The following is a 12,500-nucleotide window of genomic DNA, read 5'->3' as shown; positions in this document are numbered from 1 at the left end:
GTACAAGTTGCGTCTTTGCAGTAACATAATGAAAAGAAAGATACTTTATTATTCGTATCACCGTGTAAAGTAATTGACAAAGAAACGAACCAATCAAGATCCCTGTTCCGTTAAATGAAAGTCACCGACAAGAGAGAGAGAGAGAGAGAGAGAGAGAGAGAGAGAGAGAGAGAGAGAGAGCCATTTAACGACATTAATGCACTACAATTTTTTTTATTTTATCTTGCTAACGAAAAATGAGAGAGAGAAAGAGAGAGGAAATAATTTGTGATTTGAGAGCTAAGTAATCCGATAATCCCATCACCGTCTTCGTTACTTGACTTACATTGAGAGAGAGAGAGAGAGAGAGAGAGAGAGAGAGAGAGAGAGAGAGAGAGAGAATCATTAAAAAGAGGGTAAACAATTATGAATACGAACTTCGTTACGTTCATTGATCGCCCCTTCACTTACTTTAAGAGAGAGAGAGAGAGAGAGAGAGAGAGAGAGAGAGAGAGAGAATATCATTAAAAGAGGGGAAACAACAATGAATAAGAATTTCTCTGCGTTCAGTGATCGGCCCTTGAATTACATTACGAGAGAGAGAGAGAGAGCATTCGTGTAATCGCCCTTATTTTGATGTTGCTGAACAAATAGTACATATAAATTTTTCACTTCTGCACCCATATTTTATCACCCATCGTAGATGGGTAAGTTTGCTAATAATAATAATAATAATAATAATAATAATAATAATAATAATAATAATAATAATAATAATAATAATAATAGCAATAATAGCTCAAAAACTTCAAGGCCCTACACCCACGAATAGCAGAACAACTCCAGCATTGTATCTCAAATCACCATGCACCCAAATGGATGACCACAGGAAGAACATCCTTAGTACAAAAAGACAAGATTAAGGGAAATATAGCCAGTAACTACAGGCCTATCACCTGCCTACCAATAATGTGGAAGTTACTAACAGGTATCATCAGTGAAAGGCTATACAATTACCTAGAGGAGACAAAAATCATCCCCCACCAACAGAAAGGCTGCAGAAGGAAGTGTAGGGGCACAAAAGACCAGCTCCTCATAGACAAAATGGTAATGAAGAACAGTAGGAGAAGGAAAACCAACCTAAGCATGGCATGGATAGACTATAAGAAAGCCTTCGACGTGATACCACACACATGGCTAATAGAATGCCTGAAAATATATGGGGCAGAGGAAAACACCATCAGCTTCCTCAAAAATACAATGCGCAACTGGAATACAATACTTACAAGCTCTGGAATAAGACTAGCAGAGGTTAATATCAGGAGAGGGATCTTCCAGGGCGACTCACTGTCCCCACTACTCTTCGTAGTAGCCATGATTCCCATGACAAAAGTACTACAGAAGATGGATGCCGGGTACCAACTCAAGAAAAGAGGCAACAGAATCAACCATCTGATGTTCATGGACGACATCAAGCTGTATGGTAAGAGCATCTAGGAAATAGATACCCTAATCCAGACTGTAAGGATTGTATCTGGGAACATCAGGATGGAGTTTGGAATAGAAAAATGCGCCTTAGTCAACATACAAAAAGGCAAAGTAACGAGAACTGAAGGGATAAAGCTACCAGATGGGAGCAACATCAAACACATAGATGAGACTGGATACAAATACCTGGGAATAATGGAAGGAGGAGATATAAAACACCAAGAAATGAAGGACACGATCAGGAAAGAATATATGCAGAGACTCAAGGCGATACTCAAGTCAAAACTCAACGCCGGAAATATGATAAAAGCCATAAACATAATAGGCAGTGCCAGTAATCAGATACAGCGCAGGAATAGTGGAATGGACGAAGGCAGAACTCCGCAGCATAGATCAGAAAACCAGGAAACATATGACAATACACAAAGCACTACACCCAAGAGCAAATACGGACAGACTATACATAACACGAAAGGAAGGAGGGAGAGGACTACTAAGTATAGAGGACTGCGTCAACACGAGAACAGAGCACTGGGGCAATATCTGAAAACCAGTGAAGACGAGTGGCTAAAGAGTGCATGGGAAGAAGGACTAATAAAAGTAGACGAAGACCCAGAAATATACAGAGACAGGAGAATGACAGACAGAACAGAGGACTGGCACAACAATCCAATGCACGGACAATACATGAGACAGATTAAAGAACTAGCCAGCGATGACACATGGCAATGGCTACAGAGGGGAGAGCTAAAGAAGGAAACTGAAGGAATGATAACAGCGGCACAAGATGAGGCCCTAAGAACCAGATATGTTCAAAGAACGATAGATGGAAATAACATCTCTCCCATATGTAGGAAGTGCAATACGAAAAATGAAACCATAAACCACATAGCAAGCAAATGCCCGGCACTTGCACAGAACCAGTACAAAAAGAGGCATGATTCAGTGGCAAAAGCCCTCCACTGGAGCCTGTGCAAGAAACATCAGCTACCTTGCAGTAATAAGTGGTACGAGCACCAACCTGAGGGAGTGATAGAAAACGATCAGGCAAAGATCCTCTGGGACTATGGTATCAGGACGGATAGGGTGATACGTGCAAACAGACCAGACGTGACGTTGATTGACAAAGTCAAGAAGAAAGTATCACTCATTGATGTCGCAATACCATGGGACACCAGAGTTGAAGAGAAAGAGAGGGAAAAAATGGATAAGTATCAAGATCTGAAAATAGAAATAAGGATATGGGATATGCCAGTGGAAATCGTACCCATAATCATAGGAGCACTAGGCACGATCCCAAGATCCCTGAAAAGGAATCTAGAAAAACTAGAGGCTGAAGTAGCTCCGGGCCTCATGCAGAAGTGTGTGATCCTAGAAACGGCGCACATAGTAAGAAAAGTGATGGACTCCTAAGGAGGCAGGATGCAACCCGGAACCCCACACTATAAATACCACCCAGTTGAATTGGAGGACTGTGATAGAGCAAAAAAAAAAAAAAAAAAAAAAAAAATAATAATAATAATAATAATAATAATAATAATCCGTACAAAACTAATAATAGCAAGAGTTACTAAAATGGTGAAGAAACCCACAATCGAGTAGGTTCTTTACAACTCTCTCGTGTTGTATATATTTTTTATGGATATTTACACCTACACTATTTCTTCATCAATAATAATAATAATAATAATAATAATAATAATAATAATAATAATAATAATAATAATAATAATATTAATCTTAGCTAGTCTGTATACACAGTTGAAATATATACCATTTTTCATGTAAAATGTACAAATAAAATGCACACGGTGCACGAAAGCTATCACAGATATACATTTAACCTAATCACTTCTGTTTTGCTTAGAAGCTGAAAGTTTTACGCCGAAACAATAAACAAATATAGAGAAATAATCAAAAGACAAGAATAATAATGAGGGTAATAATGTAAATAGAAAGTATTGTATACTAATTTCCCTTTTGACAAATCATACAATAAAACGCAAGAACAGATGTCAATATGTAAAATAAAATAACAAACATGAGTTATAAGAGATAACAAACAAAAATCAATAAAACCGCGGTCTGCAAATAATTATATCTTTGGACATAAATAAACCTGTCATGAAATGAATAATCAAAATGCATAAAATCCCATATGTGACTACAAGAAACAGAAAACGAAGTAAATAAATAAGTAAATGAACAAACAAGAAGTCACACGCAATATATCCTCTTTAGAAAATGAATAATTCAATAATCTTTTAAGCAATCCATTTCCCTAGTAAACACAAACATCGCTCCCGCGTTAAAAGTACACAATGTTTAACTAACTATTAAACAAATCTCATCCCTTGAAATATGTTGTGCAAACGCTACTGCAAATAAGGTATATATGCTTTTTCAGTGGCAATTAATCTCTTAATGTTCCAATATTAATTGTTACTCTACGTATATTTCTTTTTTTTTTTTTACTTTTTTTTTTTTTTTTTAAGACACAGCAATCTTCAGTTACACTTAAGAAGTATAGACAGGATAAATCCCCTCTTACTTTATTTTACGTTGATATTGGCATTAATATTCCATGTATGTGTTTATATACTATATATATAAGTCATATCACATTTCCGTGATTCATATACATATATCGAGCTACAATGTCCTTTAATATCTAATTCACTCTACCTCGGAATTAATATATTTTCATATATGCTTAACCGAAGGGGAATTTTTTTTTTCTCGATAATAGATTTGCCTGGACCAGGGCGCGAACCTATGGATCCTTTCAAACCCAGGAACGTCAGTGAAGCTTTATCTACTACACCACCGCAAGAGGTTAAAAGTTCATGTCGCCTCTCACCCTCATATACCTTTCGCGCGCAGGTAATTAGTTGGTTTGGAGACAACATCAACCCACCTCGACTCCGGTAGTGTTTGTAGTGCTTTTGACAGCACGTAGCCAATCTATAAGTCATATCACATTTCCGTGATTCATATACATATATCGAGCTACAATGTCCTTTAATATCTAATTCACTCTACCTCGGAATTAATATATTTTCATATATGCTTAACCGAAGGGGAATTTTTTTCTCGATAATAGATTTGCCTGGACCAGGGCGCGAACCTATGGATCCTTTCAAACTCAGGAACGTCAGTGAAGCTGGTCCAGGCAAATCTATTATCGAGAAAAAAATTCCCCTTCGGTTAAGCATATATGAAAATATATTAATTCCGAGGTAGAGTGAATTAGATATTAAAGGACATTGTAGCTCGATATATGTATATGAATCACGGAAATGTGATATGACTTATAGATTGGCTACGTGCTGTCAAAAAGCACTACAAACACTACCGAGTCGAGGTCGGGTTGATGTTGTCTCCAAACCAACTAATTACCTGCGCGCGAAAGGTGTATATGAGGTGAGAGGCGACATGAACTTTTAACCTCTCGCGGTGGTGTAGTAGATAAAGCTTCACTGACGTTCCTGGGTTTGAAAGGATCCATAGGTTCGCGCCCTGGTCCAGGCAAATCTATTATCGAGAAAAAAATTCCCCGTTCGGTTAAGCAATATATGAAAATATATTAATTCCGAGGTAGAGTGAATTAGATATTGGGACGGACATTGTAGCTCGATATATGTATATGAATCACGGAAATGTGATATGACCTTATACTGATGGCTACGTGCATGTCCAGAACAGGACCATACAAACACTACCGGAGTCGAGGTTAAGGGTTGATGATGTCATCCTACAAACTAATTACCTGCGCGCGAAAGGTATATGAGGGTGAGAGGCGACATGAACTTTTAACCTCTCGCGGTGGTGTAGTAGATAAAGCTTCACTGACGTTCCTGGGTTTGAAAGGATCCATAGGTTCGCGCCCTGGTCCAGGCAAATCTATTATCGAGAAAAAAATTCCCCTTCGGTTAAGCATATATGAAATATATTTAATCCGAGGTAGAGTGAATTAGATATTAAAGGACATTGTAGCTCGATATATGTATATGAATCACGGAAATGTGATATGACTTATAGATTGGCTACGTGCTGTCAAAAGCACAACAAACACTACCGGAGTCGAGGTGGGTTGATGTTGTCTCCAAACCAACTAATTACCTGCGCGCGAAAGGTATATGAGGGTGAAGAGGCGACATGAACGTTTTACCTCTCTTCGGTAAGTGTGTAGTAGATAAATCTTCACTGACGTTCCTGGGTTTGTGTAAAGGATCCATAGGTTCGCGCCCCTGGTCACAGTTTCAAATCTATTTATAAACGAGAAAAAAATTCCCCTTCGGTTAAGCTTTAATATATGAAAAATATATTAATTCCGAGGTAGAGTGAATTAGATATTAAAGGACATTGTAGCTCGATATATGTATATGAATCACGGAAATGTGATATGACTTATAGATTGGCTACGTGCTGTCAAAAGCACTACAAACACTACCGGAGTCGAGGTGGGTTGATGTTGTCTCCAAACCAACTAATTACCTGCGCGCGAAAGGTATATGAGGGTGAGAGGCGACATGAACTTTTAACCTCTCGCGGTGGTGTAGTAGATAAAGCTTCACTGACGTTCCTGGGTTTGAAAGGATCCATAGGTTCGCGCCCTGGTCCAGGCAAATCTATTATCGAGAAAAAAATTCCCCTTCGGTTAAGCATATATGAAAATATATTCCTTCCGAGGTAGAGTGAATTAGATATTAAAGGACATTGTAGCTCGATATATATATATATATATATATATATATATATATATATATATATATATATATATATATATATATATATATATATATATATGTGTGTGTGTGTGTATGTATGTATGTATATATTACATTGATACAAAACGTTTACAAAAGAATATTAACGTAAATTATTAACAATTAAACAATTTCTAAGTAAAATGACGAATTAAATAATCCCAAAGAATTAATATCACAATAATACATATAACACGTTCAAGTTAAAGGTAAATGTAAAATTATAAACAATAAAACCCTCCTGAGTAGAATTACTAATTAAAACATCTCTCAAAATTAGGAGAACACCTTGCTCAAGCGGAGTCCCACTGATCAGTGTCAGGATGGTGGAAAAAAAATCAAGAAGAGACAAAGAACAAAGGGACGTGGCTTTATGCTATATCCAAAGGTGCCGAGGTGGGATGGTTGTCAAGTGAAGGTACCAGTTTCTTAATTTCCATACTTTCAAGAACGAGGAGGTGGTGTTCATATGGCCATGTCATAATGATCTTAAAGTTATTAGTTATTAAACTTAGTCTGCCTTACAGATTCTGGCGTGATTCCTGATATTTGATTGTTCAGGCTAGACAATTCAGGAATCACGCCAGAATCTGTTAGGTAGATATAAATTTTATTATCTTTAAGTTCATTATGACATGGCCATATGAACACCACCTCCTCGTTCTTGAAAGTTTGGAAATTAAGAAACTGGTACCTTCACTCAACTACCATCCTACCTCGGCACCTTTGCATACAGCATAAAGCCACATCACTTTGTTCTTTGCCTCTTCTTGACTTTTTTTCCACCGTCCTGACAAAGATCAGCGGAACTCTGCTTGAGCAAGACGTTCTTCTCATTTTTTGAGATGTTTTAATTAGTAATTTTGAAGGGTTTAATTGTTTATGATTTTACATTATTCTTTGTAAACTTGTTTTGTATTAATGTAATATTCATTCTTTGAGGTTTTCTAATTCGTAGCTTTACTTAAAAATGGTTTAATTGTTAACAATTTTACGTCAATTTTTTTTGTGAATGTGTTTTGTATTTATGTAATGTTTATTAATTGCTCTTAGCCTGAAGATGGGACTTTGTTTCGAAACATCGCTTGGTAATAAAGAATCCAATGTAATGTTCAATATCCTTCTGTATCGCCAAGCCTATTTTACCAAGAATATATATACATATATGATAATGTGTTTATGTGTATATATTTTCAGAAATTAGTATAAATATATATGTATGTGTATCAAATTTGCCTAAATTTGACTGCAACCTTGATGACTGTATATGATATTACCTTGATATGGCTCTTTTAATGCCAGTTAGCTGGTTTCAGCAACAATCACTCGTATGTGTCTGTGATGCCTGAAATAAAACGTTAGCATTCTAGAAAATGCTTTATGTGAACATCCGTATATGACGGAGAATGGAATTTGCAGTCCATGGCCCTGTTCCCATGTTACAAAAAGATAGCAAATAGAATTTGAAATATTTGTGTTTTGAATGCACACGGATGTGGTTTCATGTCCAAAAGTCGTGTATCGAAATGTCATGCTTCAAAATATCGCATGTCAAAATGTCTTGCCTCAAAATGTCGCCTGTCAAAATGTCATGCATCAGAAAGTCGCATGTCATGCTTCAATATGTTGTCACAACAAAATGCAGCGCGTCAGTATGTTGTCACTGTCAAAGTCATGTGACAATATATCATCACTGCCAAAATGCTGAGAGTCAATATGTTGTCACTGCCAAAATGCTGAGAGTCAATATGTCGTCACTGCCAAAATGCTGAGAGTCAATATGTCGTCACCGTCAAAATGCTGTGCATCAATTTCACTGTCAAAATACCAAGAGTCAATATGTCATCAAGTTAAAATGCTGTGCGTCAATATGTCGTCACTGTCAATATGCCGTCACCGTCAAAATGCCGTGCATCAATATGTCGTCACTGTCAAAATGCCGTGAATCAATATGTGATCTCTGTTAAAATGCCATGCATCAATATGCCGTCAGTGTAAAAATGTCGTGCATCAATATGTCGTCACCGTCAAAATGCTGTGCATCAATATATAGTCACTGTCAAAATGCCGAAAGTCAATATGTCGTCACCGTCAAAATGCCGTGCGTTAAATATGTTGTCACTCTCAAAATGCCCTGCATCAATGTCATCTCTGTCAAAATGCAGTGCATCAATATGTAGTCACTGTGAAAATGCCGAGAGTCAATATGTTGTCACCGTCAAAATGCCATGCATAAATATGTCATCACTGTCAAAATGCAGTGCGTCAATATGTCATCACTGTCAAAATGCCGAGAATCAATATGTCTTCACTGTCAAAATGCCGTGCATCAATATGTCATCACCGTCGGAAAATGCGCAAAACGTCCTATGTGTCACCTTTGTCAATGCTGAGAGTAATAATGTCGTCACTGTCCAAAATGCTGAGAGTCAAAAACAATATGTCTTCACTGTCCAAATGCGAGAGTCAATATGTCGTCACTGTCAAAATGCTGAGAGTCAATATGTCAGTCAATGTCAAATGCTGAAGTCAATAGTCGTCACTGTCAAAATGCTGAGAGTCAATATGGTCTCAACTGTCAAATGCCTGAAGAGTCCAATATGTTCGTCCACTTTCAAAATGCTGAGAGTCAATATGCGTCACTGTCAAATGCTGAGAGTCCTATGTCGTTCACTGTCAAAATGCTGCTGAGAGTCAATATGTCGACTGTCAAAATCTGAGAGTCAATAGTCGTCACTGTTCCAAAAATGCTGAGAGTCAATATGTCGTCACTGTCAAAATGCTGAGAGTCAATATGTCGTCACTGTCAAAATGCTGAGAGTCAATATGTCGTCACTGTCAAAATGCTGAGAGTCAATATGTCGTTACTGTCAAAATGCTGAGAGTCAATATGTCGTCACTGTCAAAATGCTGAGAGTCAATATGTCGTTACTGTCAAAATGCTGAGAGTCAATATGTCGTCATGTCAAAATGTGGAGAGTCAAATGTCGGTACGTCAAAATGCTGAGAGTCAATATGTCGTCACTGTCAAAATGAGAGATCAATATGTCGTACTGTCAAAACGCTGAGAAAAGTCAATATGTCGTTACGTCATGCTGAGATCAATATGTCGAATGCAAAATGAGAGTCAATATGTCGTTACTGCAAAAGCTGAGAAAAGTCAATATGTCGTTACTGTCAAAATGCTGAGAGTCAAATGTGTCACTGTCATGCGATGAGATCTATGTCGTCCACTGTCATGCTGAGATTCATATGTTCGTTACTGTCAAAATGCCGTGTGTCAATATGTCGTCACTGTCAAGATGTCGAGAGTCAATATGTCGTCACCATCAAAATGCTGTGCGTCAATATGTCGTCACTGTCATAATATGTTATAACTTTCAAAATGCCATGTGTCAATATGTCGTTACTATCAAATTGCGGCACGTCAATATGTTGTCACCTTCAAAATTCCGCAAGTCAGTATGCTGTTCTGTCAAAATGCCGAGAGCAATTGTTGTCACCGTCAAAATGCCACGCATCACTTTGTCGTCACTGCCAAAATGCCATGCGTCAATATGTCGTCACTGTCAAAATGCCGAGAGTCAATATGTCGTCACTGTCAAAATGCCTTGTGTCGATATGTCGTCAATATATCGTACGCCATAATGTCGTCACTGACGATGAGTGATGGCTTAATGGCTAGGTCAATAATTAAGTCATTTTAGTCTTCTTCACATAACAACCGAGGTATTTTAGGTTTTAGAGTTCGTTTGGTCTGCGATGTAGTCAGCCAGTTTCAGTCTGATTTGAGAAACTGTCAGGCTGTCTCGATCCAGATCTCTCGTTGTATCGCCAAAATCATTTGCCTCTGGAATTTTTGAAAAACCAGATTGTTCCCTTTTTCGAAAGGAAGAAATTGATCAAGACTTGAAAACTGTTTGGAAATGCACCGAATATGACAGAGCGAGGTGCTCATCACGGATTCACACGAGAAATGATGCTGTTGTGAAAGAGACAGGAGATCATAATCATGAGCCTCATCCAGCAAAGGCCAAAATTAAAAACAAAGCTGTAGCTGAAATGAAAGAGCGTGCAGAAGCAACTCCTGAAACTAGCACTCATCAAGTGGATGCAGCATCTTTTGTTCGATCATCCGCTGCTGTGCCATCCGTCTCATGTCTATAAAGGAAGGTCCAGCTTTTGAGGCAGAATATTTCGCTGGCAGAGCTGCTAATGGCAGATCGGTATCATGTGACAGAGATTCTTGGTATGAACTTTGACCCATTTTGACAGCGACGACATACGTGCGGCATTTTGTCGCGCTACATTTTTGTCAGCGATATATTTTGACGTGCGACATTTTGACGTAATACATTGGATATCGTACAAATGATTTTATAGAGTATAATAGCTCCTAAGTTGAAGGGAAGAAGACTGGAGGTTAAAGCAGCTAATTAAACCCAAGTGAAAGAGTGAGGACGTTTAAGTCTGCAGAAGTGGAACGGGCGGTTTTTCTAAAAAATTTTAATGTAGAATTAAATGATGATAACCTTCATATTTTAGGTGATAGGCATGCAGCTGTTTTCATCATATATTTTTTATGTATTCACTCATAGATACGCACGCACACACACTAGCGAGATCTCTCTCTCTCTCTCTCTCTCGCTCTCTTCTCTCGTCCGTTCTCTCCTCGTTCCTCTCCTCTCTCTCTTCATGTATTATATATATATGTGTGTGTGTGTGTGTGTGTGTGTGTGGTGTGAAGTGTGTGTGTATATATATATATATATATATATATATATATATATATATATATATATATAATATATTTATTTATTTATTTTTTATTATACACACACACACACACACACACACACACATATATATATATATATATATATATATATGTATACTATATATATATATATATATATATATATATATATATATATATATATATATATGTATGTATACATATATATATATATATATATATATATATATATATATATATATATATACTATATATATACACATACATATGTGTATATATATATATATATATATATATATATATATATATACGTATATATACAAGTTATAAGTAACTCTATCGTTAATATGTAATACAAAGAAAGATTTTTGTGACAGAATGGGTACGTCTATACAGAATGTACGTACGCCTGTACATGTTTCCAGCCTGTATTACTTCAAACCAGCAATATCAAAACCACCATATAAAACAAGATAACTAAGATCCAGTTATATATTTATGTGTCAACCAGATTTTAACATTTCTACAATTACCATTTTGGTGGAAACAGAAGAAGTAGATTGTAAGCGCATAACTTTCTTAAAATATCGACTTTTCTATGAAATCAGAGGTAATAGATGACTGCTGTAAAGATCTGAAACTTCATAACTGAAGATTAATAGCTAAACTTGACTGAATACAGAAAGAAGGTGAATTAAAAATCTTCGCTAAGGTTAAAACGAAACATTTGTTAACGAGGAATTACGAAGATTTACTGGTCTCTTATAAGTAGTTCGTAGAAAAAGAAAATATCCTCCCACTCACTTAAGTGACGTTGGAGAATTTAGCAGAAAACTCATGTAAAAATGAAGGGAAATTAGTACTTATTTCGTAATCTTAGATACATTAAGACTTTTCCAAATAACCAATGTTTTAACAGGTTATATTTGAAAGCCATGTCTCTCAGTGCGGGAGCAAAAAGCGACTAACGCGACCTAATTAATCTTGAAATCGGAGATGATTAATATGCAAACTTATGTGTTTATTTCGCGGTGAAATCGCACCAGAAATTAAATCATTTCCCGTCATGAAGGATTTCAGGGCGTAGCGTCAGTCACAACCAATCCCTCAGGTAGGCGGAGGAAGGGGGGGAAGGTGGGGTGGGGGGAGAGCACGGATCACCTGCCTGGGAGGGAACCCTCACCTGAGTGACAGGTAGCCCTCACGTCACTGGCAGAGAGAGAGAGAGAGAGAGAGAGAGATACACAGAATAAATGGCCAGCTGTTCTACGCTGACTTAATTCCGACGATTAAAGGTTAGCGCTAATTGTGCTTGCGTCAAAAGATCATAAGGGGATAATGGCGGATATCCAAACTTTATCTTTCATGTTTAATTGCATAAACAAGCCAAGTCCGAAATTCATTAGCGCCTCTGCTTCCCTAAATGTCATTAAGTATTTATCCGACTCTTCATCCGAAAACATTGTTCATTAACAAAATTAATTGGGATTAAAAGGGACGTGTTATTG

The sequence above is a fragment of the Macrobrachium nipponense genome, chromosome 29 (assembly GCF_015104395.2).
Source record: "Macrobrachium nipponense isolate FS-2020 chromosome 29, ASM1510439v2, whole genome shotgun sequence".
Classification (NCBI taxonomy): domain Eukaryota; kingdom Metazoa; phylum Arthropoda; class Malacostraca; order Decapoda; family Palaemonidae; genus Macrobrachium; species Macrobrachium nipponense.
The sequence above is the reverse complement of the archived record's forward strand: the minus strand, read 5'-3'. Positions refer to the sequence as shown.